Below are 6,473 nucleotides of genomic sequence, written 5' to 3' on the forward strand. Positions count from 1 at the left end.
GTTACTATATTACCCAGCAATTCCATTTGTAGATATATACCTAAGAGAATTGAAAACACGTGTGCACGCAAAAACTTTTACATGAATACTCATTGCCAGCACTATCTATAATAACTAAAAAGTGAAAACAACCTAAATACTCATCAACAGGTGAATCACTAAACAAAATGTGTTATAGCAGCTCCTCAAATAACATAGTTTTGTTCATCACTGTTTCATAATAATGTTGATGAGGAAAAAATCGATTCCTAGCTGGGACCACTGTCTGTGTGGAGTTTGCATGTTATCCTATGACTGCATGGGCTCCCTCTGGGGACTCTGGTTTCCTGTTTCCTCTCATATTCCAAATATGTGCATGTGAGGTGAATTAACGTGTCTAAGTTGTCCCAGTCTGAGAGAGTGTGTGAATGCATGCTGCAATGGAATGGCACCCTGTCCAGGGTTTGTTTCCACCTCATGCCCTGAGCTATGGGACAGGCTCTGTTCCCCCAAGACCCTGAATTGGAATAATGTGTTGGAAAATAATGATCTTCCTTGTTTTTACCAATCTTTCTTAAATGGATGTATACCTAACATTTATTTCAATGTTTAATATTACAAATATTTTGGGTCTTTTTAAAAAGTTTCGTGATGTTTTTGTGACCAGAAATATGCCATAGGAATTTAACTCTTATTTATATCAGTTAGCCTGTGGTAAAATTGGTTTCGTCATAGGTCATTTCACCATATTTCCCCATGTATAAGACTCTCCCATGTATAAGATGCACCTTAATTTTGGGGCCCGAAATTTGGAAAAAAAATTATTACATAAAGTTATTGAACTCAAGTTTTATTCATAAAATTCATACAACTCCTCATCACTGTCAAAACTCCCAACCATTAGCTTGTACTCATCTGTGTCTAATGATGAATCACTGTCTTCATATATTACCTCATCCTCAGTTCCATCTATGGCATTTGAAATGCCACACTTCTTAAATGACTTGACAATGATCTACAATCACTGTATAAAACGCACTCAGTTTTTAGACCCAAATTTTTTGAAAAATGGTGCATCTTATACATGGGGAAATACAGTACTTGAAGTCATCACAGTTTCCCAGAACCTATCAACAACATTAAGTGAGGACTTGCTGTATATGCATACCATGGAATATTATTTGGCTGTGAAAAGGGATGAAGTGTTACAGGCTATAGCTTGGATGAACCTTCAAAATTTATGCGAAGTAAAAAATGCCAGATACAAAAGACCACAAATTTATTTATTTCATGCATATTAAATACTTGGAATAGGAAAATGCATAGAAATTGAAAGCAGATTAGTGATTACCTGGGATTGGAAGATAGAGGGAATGGGGAGTGACTGCTAAAGGGTATGGGAGTTCTTCTGTACTGATGAGAAGTTCTATAATCAAACAGAGATTACAGTTGTACACTTTATGAATATGCTAAGAACAACTGAGTTGTATACTTTAAAAGATTCAGTTTTATAGTATGTGATTTATATGACAATTAAAAACCCCAATAAACTATGGTAGTTGCCTACTGCAGAAGAAGTCTTGTTCTCTACCCCATCTCTATGAAAATAGACAATAAACACACTGGAATCGATGCTATTTATCAACTGGCTTCATGAGAAAATTAAGGTTTCTTTCTTTTTTTTTTCTGAATCATGAAATCTATATTTTTCTTCTAGCTATATTGATTTGCTTTGCTGATTTGTTTGATCAGAATTTATTATTAGAGTGATTCATCTCTTGTTTGTGCAGATATAAGCTCAATAAAAGAGATGAAGAAACCCATGTGCAAAGTTTGTATAATAGGTCAGGCTACCTCTTCTTATCTTAATATTCTGAAGGAAACTAAACAAATAGTGGAAGGAATTATTTTGATTGATAATTAGTACTCACAAAGTCTCTTATAGGAAGAAAAGCATTTTTTTGTTTTAATGAATTTCTTTTGTCGTAGCTAATCGTGTCTCCTGTTCTACAGTTTTACACATTCCATTTTAGTTGAATATTTTTAATGAATGCTGTGATCATTGAGAATCTCAATAACTTTCCACATTGTAGTTTGATTTATGTCAGATTATGAGGCACAGACATATGCTGTATTAAATAATTATGTTTTACCTTGATGATTTGTTCTGATACAGTTTTATTATCTCTTCTATTTATATACCCCTTTATTATGTACTTTCATAATTTGATCTCATCTTTTCAATTTCTTTTCTTTATGAGCTATTGATTTTTATTTTTCCCCTTCACTGTTAATACATAGAAAATGGTAGCATTCATTTCCTGAAACTTCATAAATAAAAATGATTTTGACTATTTTGTTTTCTTTTTTTGTTTAAATCAAGTAACAATACTTATATTTCTCAATAGAAGTTTAAATATCTGTCATAGCAAACAATTAAAATCTTTGATTATCTGAATTGCTGTTTGACAAATATCACCACCAAAATATCACATGATATTTTCTGATATTCTACTTAGTATATAGCAAAGAGGTTTAAATATGTGGAGAAGAATGTTTCTTTGTAGTAAGAATGGTGGGGTATTTGATAACCATAACTGTTTTCCAGGAGCAAAGAGCTCAGGTAAAATTCAACACTGTCAGTCAGCTATAGGTCAATAATACATAACACATCAAAATACCAACATAATAATTCTCCCCATGGACCCCTTGATGTTGTAAGTGTATTTTAAATTCCCAAGACTTTGCTTTCCTTGGTGACAGAAATTGCAATCATTTCCCATTTGCCATATTTAATGATTCCAGTCAAACTAATATCTTGGACCAAATTTTCCCAGGTCCTACCTTAGTCTTGAATGGCTTAAATGCATGCATGAGTTACAGTGTTCTCAATCAGGAAGGCATTTTACCAAGGTCTTCAGATTATATTTTTCTTTTACATGAACTTTCCTGTTTAATGCCTATCAGATTCTGTTATTACAAATGTAGGAGCCACTTGGTAAAAGCAATTGGAGAGTTATAGTTGACAGTATATATCCCAAGGGAATCATAAACACAAAACTATGTTGAAATGTGCTTGTTGAGTTTTTGTAGAAAAAGTCCCCAAAGCCTTCAAAAATACTCAAAATATGTGATGACCCTCAACACATGTCAACAATGTCTTAGGTCTTATGCCAACAAGAGTATTTCAGCTTGTGGGATAATTACGTTTTTATTGAAAATAAATCAGTTGACATTTAGAATAGTATATCAATCTAATAAACTCAATTAACATGAGCCTGTCCTTGATAATGTTACTATAATTTCAGTTTGGTACAAAAAAACAAATTAATATGCTTGAAAGACTATGTACAAAGACTTCTTGCTAAAATTACCAAAGTTAATAAATTCCTTTGGGAGTAAAACTACTGGTACCAATAGATGCCCCTTAGCTTCACCTTTGTTGAACAAGCATTTTGTTGCTGTTATTTGGATTTCTGTAGTCGACATCATTACAAAGATGAGTTTGGTGAGTTTACTCTGGGACTAACAATGTGCAAATTAAGCAGAGCAGTTGAGAAAAATGAACTGCAATTGCGTATCATAGATAGAAATTAATAGCTGCCCAAGTATCACAGTTAAATGCATAAAGCTTAATTTTCACAATTAACTGCCACTGGATGGTTAGGAAGAGACCGACATTTATATGCACCATAAGCACAGCATATGCAATGGTTTTACTATATAAAACATTTACATAATTTTTTTCAAAAAGTAAATATTGTTGGTTTAAGATGTTATAGTTACATGATTTCTTTATAAACTGAAACATCTGTGCCTGAGCCATCACCATTCTACATTCCGAGAGTAATTAAACCTAGTTCCAATGCTTTGAAGAAAGGATTTCTGAATCAATGGAAATTCAGAACGCCTGCTATGTTAAGAGAAATGCTGTTTGGGTTAAATATTTTCCATTTATATAGATAGAGAAACAGTCTCCCGAGTTTAAAACTGAACCATAATTTTTATCTTGAATTTTAATTGGTAAGCTAAGATGCAGACGAATAGCAAGATAGCATTCACACACACACACACACACACACACATCTTTTATACATATTTCATATGCGAAATATATTTGAATATATTGGCTTTATATGGTTCATATTTCATATATGATGGGGTAACTTTGCTATGGATGTGTGAGTATGTGAACATTACAGATATATCAGTATTTAGGTTACAAATAAAGTACACAAAGCCAATTTGTACTACAGCTTCAGAAGTTAAAATTGTGCTAATGATAATTTAAAATAATTAAGAAATAGCTACTAGGTATTTTTAAACTTAAATGTTCATGATGACACAGGTAACCAGCCATACAGTGAATTACAAAAGACAATATGTCAATCTCATTGCTTCCTGGGGAGATGAGACTGTTACTATTGGGTTGTCGGAAAAGTCATGACACATGCTTGCAACAGGTGGCACTAGTTCATTTTTGGAAGTACTAGTCATTCACATCTATGTTATTGCTATGTCATTTGACAGCTGACAGTTCTAGCTTCATTCTCAACAAAAAATTCAGCGATTTGGTTGAGTTTTGGAGATTTTACAACAAGTTGAAAATGGAAGACCAAACTGTGCATTTTTGCCATATTTTACTGTTTTACTTCCTTAAATGGAAGAACACACATCAAGCCTGTGAATAGTTGCATAAAATTTACAGTGACAATGCACTACAAGAACGTTAGTGCCAACAATGGTTCACGAAATTCTGTGCTTGTGATTTTGATCTCAACAACGCTCCTCAGTCAGGGAAGCCCACCAACGTTGATGACGACAAAATGAAGGCATTGGTCAATTCAAACCTACATAACACGACACGAGAGATTGCAGAAACTGACCATCCATCACTCAAGCATTCATGACCACCTGAAGAAGCTAGGATACGTAAGCAAGCTCAATATTTGGGTTCCGCTTGAACTCAAAGAAGTTCATTTGACAGCGCATATAAACATCTGCGATATGCTCACTAAATGTGAGGAAAACAACCCTTTTTTGAAGCGACTGATAACTGGTGATGAGAAGTGGAATGTTTACAACAATGTGGTTCACAAACCGCCTTGGTCCCGATGTGATGATTCACCTCAAACGACATTGAATGCAGACATTCATCAGAGGAAGGTTATGCTCTCAGTGTGGTGGGATTTTAAAGGTGTGTTTTTCAAGCTCCTACCAAGGAACCAATCAATCAATTCGAATGTGTACTGTCTGCATTTGGACAATTTGAATGAATTCATCATCCAGAAATATCCAGAGCTTGTTAATTGTAAAGGAGTTGTATTCCATCGCAGCTACACAAGACCACACAAGAGTTTGATCACCCATCAAAAATTATTGGAGCTTGGATGGGATCTGTTACCACACCCACCATACTCACCTGACCTTGTGCCATCAGACTTCCACTTGATTCGCGCTCTTCAAAACTCCTTGTGTGGTATAATGTTCAATGCAAATGAGGCTGCAAATCAGCACGTTTTTCAGGATTTCACAAATAAAGACAGGTCCTTCTATGAACGAGGAATTATGAAACTCACTGAAAGATGGCAAAAGGTTATCAAACAAAATGGGCAATATATAATTGATTGATCTTTGTTTTTTATATAAGTAAATGACCCTTGAAAAACATAGACAAAATACGTCATGACTTATCTGACAACCCAATATTAATAAAACTGCTGGTAAAAATTGGAAAGTAAATAGAAAAGGAGGGAGGGGAAAACCTGAAAATGAAACATGTTTAATGTAAGAGAGAAGTGACATTGTGTCTTTTAAGAAAGAGATGTTCTTACAAAATACACGAAGATATATAAAATGGAAATTAGGAAATTGCTGGTTAATTTGATGACGTAGACTTCCTTTAAGCCTAATGACAATTAAAAAGTGTTTTGTAGATTAAGATTATAAAATACTGGAGAAATTTATGTTCTATTTATACTTCATTCTCAAAATTGAACAATAATTAAATGAGAAGTTATTCATTTTATAGTCAGGAAAATATACATATGTTAATGAATAAATATAAGTTAAGCCCACACACTGATGCATAAACAAGTAATAATACATTGAGATTTCCATACATGACCCAAATTCTTACTTTATGTTGGCTAATATGTAACTTTGTAGAAAACTGATTTAAAGATTGTCTGAGATTTACATATGTATATATGAATGCATTTATTTATTTAAATTTTGCAGATTAGTAGATTGGAATGCTCACTATTTGTTACCTAAAAATATTGTTCCTCTAATATCATAGGAAAATGTTCAAAAGCAATTAGGCTCTGTCATAGGATAATCATGACATAAAATTCCTGAAGTAGTTGACACATTAACTGAGGTGCTTGAAATAAATATACTTGGGTAATTTTAATTTTTTGATAATTCCACACACATAAAGTCAATGTTAATTAACACAGATAAATATAAAATTCATACAAATAGCATGAGAA

The sequence above is a fragment of the Hipposideros armiger genome, unplaced genomic scaffold (genome assembly GCF_001890085.2).
Source record: "Hipposideros armiger isolate ML-2016 unplaced genomic scaffold, ASM189008v1 scaffold_485, whole genome shotgun sequence".
Taxonomy (NCBI): Eukaryota; Metazoa; Chordata; class Mammalia; order Chiroptera; family Hipposideridae; genus Hipposideros; species Hipposideros armiger.